Source organism: Stegodyphus dumicola, chromosome X1, assembly GCF_044657685.1.
Source record: "Stegodyphus dumicola isolate Sdum_Otavi_A_Nest chromosome X1, ASM4465768v1".
Lineage (NCBI taxonomy): Eukaryota > Metazoa > Arthropoda > Arachnida > Araneae > Eresidae > Stegodyphus > Stegodyphus dumicola.
The window spans coordinates 40,921,878-40,934,635 of record NC_140780.1 but is presented as its reverse complement, the minus strand read 5'-3'; the positions used below and the strand labels follow the sequence as shown (position 1 = coordinate 40,934,635).

Below are 12,758 nucleotides of genomic sequence, written 5' to 3'. Positions count from 1 at the left end.
ATGTATGCACAATTATTTGTATTGATATGTTGTATGCTATATATTATAGAGAAAAATATAAAAGGCTTAATGGAGAAAAAGCCTGGCAAACCTTAATTTAAACTATAAGTTTTTTAAAAAGTACTCTGCTTTACACAGCTTATTCTTGGTACTTTCAGATGTTATGCAATATATAAATATAAAGAATGAAACCTTATGGAAATATGTGTGGCTACTTATATTTATTTGTCTGTGGGGGGGGGAATCAGAGTAAATGACAAAATTATCTACAATCAAAAGCTTAATTGTACAGAAAAATACAGTTTTTCATGAACTGAAACTAAACAGAGTGTTTAAAAAATTAGAGTAATGTAAAGTTCAACTGAGGAAAATTAATATTAAATTTGAGTTCTACATTTCCAGTGTTTATAGAAATCAGAGTTGTGCTCTTCTGTTATTGGGACCACATTCAGAAATGTATATATACAAAATATAGATAATATATTTTGATTTATACATACAAATCATGCATATTGACTTCCTGAATGTATTTTACGTTTTCTGTTTGGTTTACTGTTACATACATACTGACATAAAATTTTAATTGAAAATAAAGTTTCTCTAGTTTACTACTAAATACATGAGTAATTTTTTTCTTTAGGCAAACGATTCCTTTTTTAAAAAAATTCACTTTATTGTCATATGAGTTTATTAATTAAAATTAGAAAATTAACAAACTTTTGAAGATGCTTATTATTAATTAATGGTTACTATAAATTAATAATAAGCATCTTCAAAAGTTTGTTAATTTTCTAAACTATTTTTCTTTCCGAAACGAAATTTTATGTCCTATGACATAAACAGCCTGAAATTTTCAAACAATTTTTTGGATTAAAGGCTCTAAAAATGAGAATAAATAACATAAATTAAAAAAAAGCTATATAAACTTAATACGGATCATTCATTCTCTCGGCAATGCTTTGCTCATTTTCTTAAATAACTGAAACGTATTTTCTTCGTGATAAAGCGCCAAATATGACACATTTAAAGTAACCCCATATTTCTACGCATGCGCAACTGAACTGTTATCATGGGGAAAAGCACGGAATGAGTCTGTATTTAACGTCGCGTAATCCAGAGAAACTCCTGGTCAGACAGACAAAGTAGACAGATGTCTTGTTTTGCACCCGCTAAGTCTTTCTGCACCGATGGGCGAAAAATCAAGCATAGGTGCGAAGGAAAGGTATATAGAAAGAGGGGCAATTTCGTATTTGAGGAGAGTAAAAAGGAACTTCGTACATTTTTTACGAGTTCAAAAGGCCAGAAAGAAAAGATGGGACAAAATAAAATTTAAAATAAATGGCCCAAAAATAATAGAGGAGAAAGAAAAGGAAAAGAAGTAGAAAATATCCTAAAATACGATTGTGTCCATGAGTGTAGTTAAGGAGTTCATCTGCAAAAATTAGTGTCTTTAAGTAGTCCGTCACAATTATGTACAGACACACGCCAAAGGTGTACGGAAAAGTTTACCGTGACGTCACGGGCTTCTGGATGGGTTACAATATTTGGCTTTTTATCATGTTTCGCGGTGAATTATGGCAAAGATTAACAATTTATCGTGCGATGTAAACAAACATCGAAGATTTCTTGTTAGGGTGCAAACGTTGTTGTAGTCAAAGAATATCTTAGATATTCGTTGTTGTAGTGTTCGCTTATTAATAAATTTCTTCTGGTGATAATTCAGTTAAAATCACTGACAAAAGTTTGATAGGACATGTGAGAACTTCCATTGCAGTGTTCTTTGAATTAACATTTATTTCCTGCTAAACGTATTATAAATAAAAGAACAAAACAATTTCAATTTTTAATATCTCTTTTAGCACTTCATATAATTTTTTTAGTGGTATGAATAAATTTTGTGCATATTGATTTAAAACTATTACCATCAGGGATACAAAACTGAGTTTTTTTTCCTCTTACGAAAGCACTGAAACTGTTTAATTATAAAAATACTATTTTAATACTGAATTTTGAACGCATTTTTTCTGTTGATAATTTAGTTAATCGTAAAATGACTGTGCTTTCGCATAATTTAACATCATTTGTGAAGTTAATGACACTAAATTTCAGATATGATGATTTTTTAAATTGTTTCTGCCTCTGAAATAAAAATTTATTCTAATGTTTTGCGAGTTTTTAAGTGTATCAAAATGTCAATGTTCCATCGGCACTTGTGCAGAAACATGGGAAATTGACTCATCGTTTGTTGTAATTATTATGTCATTTAATGTGAGCAAAATGTTGCAATGTATTTGATTTTTTTCTTGATGAATTTGAAATTATGAAAAAATAACGTATGTTGTAGATGATGACAGAAATTTTTAATGAATGAATTTAGAAACTGTAAGATGAAAAGAATTTTACCTTTGATCTGATTCACAACTGCAAGTCACAAAACATACTTCATAAAGTATGCCGAAGTTTTATTCCTTGCAAAAAACATGATATCTATTATTCAAGTTTGTGATCAGAGAATTATTATAGAGCAATGAAAGAATATGATCTTCGTGAGGTGAGCTGTATTCTTCATAATGAGGAAAATTTGGAATTTTATTCCTTGCAGAAAACATGATATGTATTATTCCAGTTTGCGATTAAGGAATTTTTATAGAGCGATGAAAGAATATGATCTTCGTGAGGTGAGCTGTATTCTTCATAATGTGGAAAATTTGGATGAAAGTGCAAATGAATTAATAAGGACTAACCTCCTTGGTGTATTTTCTGCATCTTCTAAATACATATTTTGAAACCATGTTTCAGAAAACACAATAATAAACTGTTTTAAGCAGGATAACTTTTACTGATGGCAAAATCAGTCACTTTCCCAAACAGATCCAAGTACAAAATATGAAAAAAATGTCTTTGAATATGATGATGAGAAAACTTTCTTACTTATTATTTCTCAAAACTGTCTCACCCAGTGCTCATAAACTGTGTATGAATGAAATTTTTCATGACAACTGCATGCTCTCCACTATTATTGAATTTTTAGCTCTTATTTCTTAATAAAAGTCCTGTGGAAACATGCAATTTTATATTTCTATTATACAACCATTTATTTAGTTAAACTGTATTGCAATTTCCTTGGGCATATTTCTCATCATTTAATATTATGATTCAGTTTTTCCTATCAACACAGATATGGACGAATGTAATGATATGCAAAACAGTGTGTGCTTTTTTTGTAGAAAATGCAATCGAACTTTCCAAAGAGAATAACCTCTTACTTAAATAGATTTGTATTATGGGAGTGGTTATCTAAGGAAATGTGCTATTAGTGATGTTCTATTATCAGCCATTATTTTATTTTATATCAAGTATGCTAATCATTCGCAAAGGACCTCTTCACATAAATTTTCTCTCCATTATACATGTATAAATCAACTAGTTGAATGCTTTGGCATAATCAATAAAGTATTACTACTTGCACAGTGATGTTTTGGTAAAAGTATATTTACGAGTACCCATTGGTGATTTTTGGCGGCACATGGATACCGAGTTTGTGCACATTGACCTACATAAATGCGACACGAAAAATTACAAATTATGATCAGAACAAGAGAGTTATAATAAAACATTGGTATAACAAATACATTTGTTAATGGAAAAAAACATCACAGAATTGCACAAACTAGGCATTGTGCACTGCCTTGACTTTCTTTATCCATGAACACGTTGACCTATTTTCACTTAAAAAATCACCAGAGAATTGCAGAAACTTGGCATTGTTCACTCCCTTGACTTTATTTACTGACTGAGTATATTTACGGATGTACAGAACATTCAACTACTCAGCAATCAACATAAATGAAACAACAACTTGGCAATAAATGAAACAACATCTTCGCAATAATACAAGGGGTACCCTTCAGTCTACTCTAACCGATGCTTTATATAATTGCCTGTACTTCTGATGAAATGATATTGTAGCTTTTGCTTACAATATTTTATCAATAATTATTTTCTTTTCTATTAAGAGCATGTATAGTCCTCACTGTACCTTTATTTACCTCATCTTTATGATATGCATTGCTATGCTTAATTTGACATCTGCTTTCTATTTTAAATATTTTTCCTCCTCTCTTTTTTTTTTTTTCCCAACTCCTTAAAGGATGGGTCTTTGGGAGGAAAAATTAATGTCTCCTAAAGTGTCATGTGCTGTTCTCAAAGTGGGCCATTCTTTTTTTTCCTGCTTTTTTATTTTCAGCTTTCTTGAAGATAATCTTTTTAGCTCAAAGGGGCAATTTGCCCAGAAAGGCTATTAATTTTGTTTTGGCATTTTGCGTTGATTCATTATAAATGGTGAATCACTTTTTTAATTGTTGCCACCAAATATTAGAGTTTTATATTTAAAGAAGTTAAATAATGAAGAATCTGCATAAATGTATGTATGTTTCTCACGTTGTGATAAAACAACTGTGTTTAGGGCCATCAAATTTTGAATAATGTATGTCTCCATTAGAATATGGGCATCTGGAAGCCCTAATTTGGAATTTGTTTTATTATCTATTTCATATCTTGTAACGCATTTATAAGTCTTTGATTAAGAAACTCAATGATTTCAAAGTGAGCAATAGCAACTCTGTATGGGAGGAGGGAACATTTTTATCTCCAATGTGCGAGACTGTGTACTGGGAATTCGAAAGACATGCTCTTTTAAATATTTGTGATATTGCTGTTGAATTGAATTTTATGATTTAAGTGTGAAGAACATGATATTTAATAAATAAAGATAACACAAAATGTTAAAAAAAAAAAAAAAAAAAAACCTCAGGGCATAATATAAAATCTGAAAGCTTTCAGTTTATTTATTTATTTATTTTCAAAAAGTAGTCAATGGTTGATCATGTTCAGATAAATGACTTGGTGATTTCACAAAATGAAATTTGCTGTCTGGTTCCGAAACGAAAAGTAAAACAGATCTGATGAATTGGAAACGGATGAGTAATTACACGAGATGTCAAATTCACTCAAAAAGTTGCACTAAATGTATTTAATATGATACATAATTTGCTATTTTTATTTTCTTTTATATGAATTGTTGATAAATTATGATTAGTCATGTATACTTCAGATTGAAACTACTTTGTGAAATCAGGTAAGGTATGAGGATTGAATATTAAAATTATCGTACACAAACTTAAGAGCGTATTTCATTTCTTAAATGAGTTGAATGAAAAATTTAAATGGGTGAATTATCTGTTTTCTTGGTACATTCACTCTGCTAAAACAGATTACAATATTTGGATTTTATTTTTGCCTTGTGATTTGGTGCAGTTTTTTTAATCAAATTAATTAAATTACTACAAAAATTCAAGAGGGAGTCATACAGTGAGCTATAGTACAATGAAATTAATAAATATACAATAATTACACGATTTGTAAGTTTTAAAATGTTTTATTCTGTAACATATTACAGATAAAAAATGATTACTACATGAAATGAAATAAAAGTTCATCAAATTTGACATAATACCATAAAGGTCATTGTGTGTTCCTGTTGGTACAGGACACATATCGACCGGGTATCACAATTCTATTCACAAACATAGTAAAATTTCCCTGCTGATGGTCATCAAAGGAGCTATAATGCAGTCTTGGAGTTTTGATATTATTAGCAATAGGAGCATATAAATATAGTCTAAAGCACATTCCAAAAGCAAAAGATTACGGAGTGTATGGTCAATGATCTCATGGTCATCTGAACAACATTGAGTCATCTTCTGATATTGATCAATCCAAAAAAAAGACAGAAATTTATTATTAGGTAATACAACAGTTTTCAGAGAGGAAATGTGTATTTTTCTCAATCATATTTCATTTAGAGAAATAACAACTATAACGTATTAAAATCTGACATACCTTTTACAGTGTTTCTGTAGAAAAAAAGGACCCATGTACCTTTATCAGTGAAATGGCATATAAAATGTTCAAGTAAATATAATTTCTATTCAGTAACAGCATGACAATTTTCCATGTCCAGTACACAAACGTACCTATCCAACAAATGCTTCACCACTAGATAGTGGAAGAATTGTCTTCCATGCATACGATTGCAAAATTTATATTGCAGCATCTGTGAATAATATGGTTTTAGTTGTAATCAACATTGCAAAATCTTCCCTATGTTTGGTTATAGAACACATATTTGCTACTAATGTAATTTGTAGACCTATCCTGTTTGTGGATTACATGCAGTGGTGAGCTATGAAAAACTTGACAAAGAGTTTGCATTTTATTCTATATAAACAACTTATGCAATTCTAATGAACTGTTATATTTTTTACAAAAACAGAAAATACTAATAATTGTATATGAATGAGAAAAACGTAATATCTTTTACCAATAAATCACAAAATATCAATTTTTAAATATTTCAATACGTTTACCATTACCAGTCTTAGGTTAATCTCATTGATTTTGGAGGGTTAATCTCATTGATTGGTGATAAAATGCATATAATGTATCAAGAAATATTTCAAAATGATTTCTTTAATGGTTTTGCTTACTGAATCTTGTGATACTACTGTAAATAAGAAGCTAAGCAGTATACAGTAATAAATTACAATATTAAGAAAAATATCTAAAAGTTTGATTACAGCTACTTTTTTTCCTTCTTAATGTCACACCAGCTGTATGTGAACAAACTGCAATTAAATCTTTCTTCAAATAGTTTTAAAAAAATAGGTATGAATGTTAACCACATACATGCATGTGTAGATTCAGCAGCAGCATTTTCTGAGTCTAAACAAAAAGAATAAGTTGTATCTATTATAGCTTAGATATAAATTTAATAAGGGGCTAATGCAAGTTTCCTATAGCTCAGGTACTAATTTATATGTGAAACTAAATTTTTGCACTGTTTCATTGGAAATGACTGGCCATCTGGGGTTCTTGCCTTTATATAAGTAGCCAGTGTTCTTGAACTGTCAATACCATCATAGGATACTCTGCAGGCTTAGAGTCATAGGATGCTTTGTGTACACTGGTGTGCAAAAATTAAGGACGAAGTTGAAAAATTAGCATATCAGCTGAACGAAGAGGCAGAGCGGACAGAAAGACCAATCAGGAGATTAAGTAAGGTGATGTACGGTAGCACATGCGCAGATATGCAGGTAGACGTAATGGGGAAGTGTCTGAGTATTATACAGCATGTTGTCGGTGTAAGATCAGTATTTCTGGCAAAGAGATTGCACGCCGTATAGCAGTTAAAATCACACCGAGTTGCTGCCTCAGCGAGAAATGGCGAATAATCAATCTGTTAGACGACATCTGGATGCTTTTACCCGAGGTCGAATCATTGGGAAGTTGGAGGAAGGCCGCAGTGTGACAAGTGTGGCTGCAGAGTTCGGAATTGCTCACAGCATCGTTTCACGACTTTGGAGACAATTTCAAACTACAAGAACAGCTATCCAGGGGTTTAGTAGTGGTCGTCCACGAGGAGCCACACCCGCAGATGACCGGTATATTGCCTTACAGGCCAGAAGAAACAAGCAGGAGCTTCTATAATTAAACTGGAGGCTCTTAGCTGTCCCCTGTAGTGTCAGTCGGTTGGTCACTAGTCCTTGGTATCAGTGGTTTCGGGTGTTTCCGCTTTTTGGAAAGCTTACTGTGGGGCTTCAGATTGCGTATAAAGTCAGTTCACCCTGTCGCAGGAATTTGCATCCCTATGTTGGACTCTGTGGTGGGCTGGGCTGCTGCCGGGGCTGAATCTTTTATTTCACTAAATATGGCTTCTAATACACAAACAAATGAACAAAATGAAAATTGTCCTATTTCTATAAAAGTTAAGACAAATGCAAATTCTGACAAGAATAAAAAATAAACTGCAGTTTCTGATAATTAGTAATCCATCAGGAAATCTTCAGAAAGTGACACTGTTTTTAATGTGTGTGTGTGTAAGAACGCTAAGTTCTGCAGCCAACAACCTGATAGGCAGATCATCGCCTGCGTACCTGAGACAGACAAGGATAGACACTATGCGAAGGTGGAGGCTATCGACTTCCGATTTTGTTCTGATTCCGTGAGGGCAAGAAGTGACTGTATAAAAAAATGAAAAATTTCCTTGTGTTTATCTAGCGCGAGGAGCCGCTAAACAACTGTTATATCTCTATTTAGTCTGTTAACTTTTATCCGTAATTATATAAATGCTCTGTGACGTGGAAAACATTCCAATTTTCACTCAAAATTTTTTTAAGGCTAGAAGTTTTCAAGTTAGAATTGGCTCTGTTTTTTTTTTTTTTTTTTTTTTTTTTTTTTTTTTTTTGTATAACTTTGAACAAGACGAGGTTTGCTCATGGGTGTGTTTTGAGTGTTATCTTAATCACGCTAAAAATAAACCGTATCTTAAAGGAACTTCCTCTTACTGTTTCAGGATAATTGTACATTGACAATCTTCAAGTTACCAAGGGGCAGATATGAGATATGTGGAGAGGCAATTACGGATCACTATTAATAAGATCCAGATATAGTCAAAGAAAAATGGATTTGCGTCTTCAAAACGGAAGGCTGTCACAAGCACTTTTGCAGAAAGGGAAATCTGCATCCTGAGATTTAACTTGAAGGGTCATTAATTCCAACTACGCCCGAAGGGAAATTCCTAGGAGTGATTGTTCAATCGGAAACTTACTTTCCTTCCACGAATGATGTACCTGAGGAAGAAACGTTTCAGAACTTTTACCTTCTCAAAGGTCCTGGCGAACACCTTTTGGGGTGCAGAGGATGGGATCATTGTCTGCATATATAGGCCATTCATCCGCTCTAGACTGGACTCCCGATAAAACGTGATTAGGTCTTTGTTTGTACCTTACTTCAACCCATATTATTACTCTCAACACATTTTATTATTCTAGTGTTAGCGCATTTATATACTTTGCATATAATTTTCAATCCTCATCGCTAGAATACAGTCTCTTAATCTAGATACTAATCTAAGTCGCGCAAAAGCGTTTATCCTTCTATTTCTAGCCAAAGGCCTCAGAGCACAACGCCAACTAGAGGTCAAAACTCCTAGTGGTTGATGCCTCAAGAGCCACCAGGGATGTCTAGACTGGCTCAGAAGTTAATGATTCGGTGGAGACTTCTGTATTATTGAAACTTGATTCGATTCATCATTGAGCTCTGCGGATTTGCCCTAGAGCCTTTAGAATATCTCCTGTATAAAAACAGTATATTTATTGCTTAGAATCATCATTTAAATTAAAACGTGAACAATTGATCCTTCATCACTAGTTTCGTATAATGTCGCAACCTAAACATCCTTGTCTGAGTACTCTTGATGACTGCTATAGCTTATTATTTGCAGCACGGCCTCTCTGCATTCCTACGTTCCCTGCAAGAGCTGAGCCTTTGATAGAAAAATATTCAGTGCTTGATGTGAATAATGCCCCGAGCAGAATGACGTGATATCCTACCGTGAGATGGTCCAGAAATTCGGCTCATAGAAACTTTTACGATTATGATAACAGAAACACGAACGAGTTAGCTTACAAATAGCTTTTCTATGAACAAGTAACGAACACTGCAATTACATTCCAATATACATTAATGGCTCAAAAACAGCAGGTCATGTGGAAGCATCATTTGCGTTTCGACGTCACGTAGAGAAAAGAAGGCTGCAATGTGCTTGCTGACTATTTAAAGCTGAAGTAACTTGAATGTATCGGTATTACAATACATTCAAGTTACTTCGCATATTTACTTTGATACTTACGTATCGGTATTACGAACTTAAATAATTCGGTGTATGACGCTGTTAAATATTCATCTAAGCCAAAAAAAGTTTATAAAGTTATTTCTCCGGCCTTTCTATCATTCCTTGGTTTGAGTCCCGGCTAGAGCATTGCTCATTTTTCTTGTCTCTTGCTTCGAAATAACCTAATGTCTGTACAACTTACACCGATTTGTTAAGTGCACAAAAAACTTTTCAAAGTTTCTCTAGACCCAGAAACCGATGGTGACAGAAGTGTTATTGACTACCTTGAAACTTAATAAGCCGTGAGTACGAGATCCTGGGTAACGAACTGGCAGATATCACAGCAAAATCTGCCGTGGGACTGTTTAAATCAGCTTGTTACTTTGAGAAATATTAAAGTGATTATCAAGGGTAAAATCCTGAGTCTATGGCAAGGACCTGCAAGTGAATAATAAAATTAGAAGCATAATGCCTAGAATTAAATATTGGGAATCAGAGTAGGAGGAAGTCATTTGAACCTGTCTGACAAACGGTCACTTCCAAATTACGCACAATTATCTCTTAAAAGCGGATAGTGAACCAGTATATTCCAGTTGTAATATTAATCTGTCCTATATGACTGGCGGGTGGCGATTGGCCTCCCGAGGACAAATGTCCAAAACCGGCTGGAAACCACTGTAGGCGGTGTGAACCGTGCGCTTGAGATCGTCGTAGGCAGTGGCGGAAGGCAGGAGACCTGGCGTTTGATCGATGGGCGGGGACTGTGGGAATGGCTTTAGGCTTGCCTGCTTGCGTCTCCCACAGCTTAGCGTCAGCCTCCTCGTGGTCCCGCTGGAAACTATGCTGTGCCTTGGTCCAAGCCTTTGCTCGTATAGGCTAATGACGCTAAGCAACCAATCCCAGGGGATCGACTGGTGGGAATTTCCGGAACCGACCATTTATGGGAGGAGAACCGGGGTTCTCCCAGACCACTGGCTGGACTTGTGTCCTGCCAGCTTCGATTTGTTGGGTAAATAATCAGACTTCACAGGACTAGAACCACAGGTCCATCCTATGGTAGGCGCGGGCTTGGCAGGGACCGTACTGGTACTGTCGTATCCGTTGCCTTTGCTGTGGGGGCGCTCTCATGTAGATTTTGAGTGCTGTGCCGAGGGGGGGGACGGCTCCCCGCGTAGCCCTCAGTGTGATGGATTATGGCGATGATCATGAGAAGTCCCTGCGGGCTGTTCGGTGGGTTGGCGCCCCGCCAGTGCAGTCAACTGAGGAAGGCCTCTGTATCATGTTAAGGCGCTCTAGAAGCAGCCAGGTAATGTTGCCCGAATCGGAGTTAATGTTCTGTATGACAGATTTTGTTAGAAATGCTCACGTTTTGATAGACTTCAGGAAATACTATTTCATTTTTTCAGGTACTTCTCTCGACTTTTAATTGGAAAACCAATCGGGTCTCACGAAAATTTCCTGCCACCGCAAATATCGTTTGAGCAAATAGTTCGCGTTGACGTGTTGAATCATATTTTGTCAAACAATTTTTGGCGTTTGAAAGGAAGAGACTTGCTTTAGAACACTATATTGTGAAATTTGTAAAAAAAAATATCATTATTATTATGTACAAGATGTCTGAAATGGAACTATCACGCTACGAGATTTAAACTATCATTTACTTCCAGTTTTATTGCAAAAAGTCAGCTACAGAATGTCACCAAATCGTGTGTATAGCTTTAGGTGTGTGTGTGACTATGGCAAAGCCTCGAGGGCTATCTGCCTAAGGGGAGGAATGCCTTCGTGGAGGACTTTCTAAGGGAAACTGTCTCGTAAACATGTTACACATGGGGAAAACCACGAAAACACCCATGCAGCCAGCCCATTCGCGGGATTCGAACCTCGTATAGCTTTAGGTACTACTAATGTTTGACATTGTTAAGGTCAGTGCCGGATTTATGTATAAGGTGAACATAGCTTAGGGCCCTCCGAAATATTGTAGCATATCCCATATAAAAAAAATTGACTGATATCCCTCATAAAGGGCCCCATATTTCAAATAGCTTAGGCTCTCGTCAAATCTAAATCTGGTGCTGGTGAAGGTTTGGTATCGAAATTTCAAAAACAAGCATTACGACATTCAAGAGGCAGAGCATTCGAGTCGGCCTACTGATGTTGATGTGGTCCGCCTGCGAGAGTATGTGGAAGAAGTGCAGTATGCAACCAATTGAGAGCTTGTTAATGAGTTAGTGCCATTTCCATTGGTCGCAGTATGCATCTCATACCCTTGACGTTAAAGTTGAATCGCTGGGTGCCACATGAGATGATTCAAGCAGATAAGGACGGACGTGTTTGGGCCTGCACTAATCTGCTCGACGCAAGGATAAAATTCTGTACCGGATCATCACTTGTCATGAAAAGTGGACTTCAACAACACAGGCCAAAAAGAGGGGTTGGTCTGCACCCGACGAGCCCATCGGCAGCATCGCAAAGGGCAATTTGGCTAACAAAAAGATAATGCTTTGTATCTGATGGGATTGCCGGGGTATTATCTGCAATATGTATCTGGAAAAAGATAAAGAGCGAGATGCTAGTCTGTGTTGACGCTGCTATTAAGGGCAAACGTTGAATTGAGTTCCGGAGCAAAGAGGTAATGTTCCATCAAGATAATACAAGACCACATGTGTTTGCTTTCACTGACTGGACTCTGTAAGGACTCGAATGGAATCTTTTGTCACACACCCCATATAGCCCTGACATTGCTGCTTCGGATTTCTACCTTTTTTCACATCTGCAGTTACATCTTGCTGGTGCTATCTTCCATTCGGCACAGGACGTCTGAAATGAGGGTGATGTTTTTTGGATTCTTGGCCAACAAGTTTCTATGCCGAAAAACTACCAAAACTTTGGCAGAAAATCATAGATTTGGGAAGTGATTACTGCCCGCACTAAAGGTACTGGTTTCATGTTTTCTCCCTAACTTTAATGAAAACAATAAACAGATATTAATCCATTTAAGTTTTTAAGGGAGACTGGGTTTTATTCC

At 35.4% G+C, this 12,758-nt stretch overlaps 1 long non-coding RNA gene across 1 annotated transcript; it reads right to left on the bottom strand.

Annotated features, from left to right (window-relative positions):
* Positions 1-5,417: 5,417 nt before the first annotated feature.
* LOC146993125 (uncharacterized) lies at positions 5,418-7,482 on the bottom strand. Its single transcript, XR_015038396.1, has 2 exons — positions 5,902-7,482; positions 5,418-5,762 (listed from the first exon to the last, which is right to left on the bottom strand). It is a non-coding gene; the product is annotated as an uncharacterized LOC146993125 (long non-coding RNA).
* Positions 7,483-12,758: the final 5,276 nt, after the last annotated feature.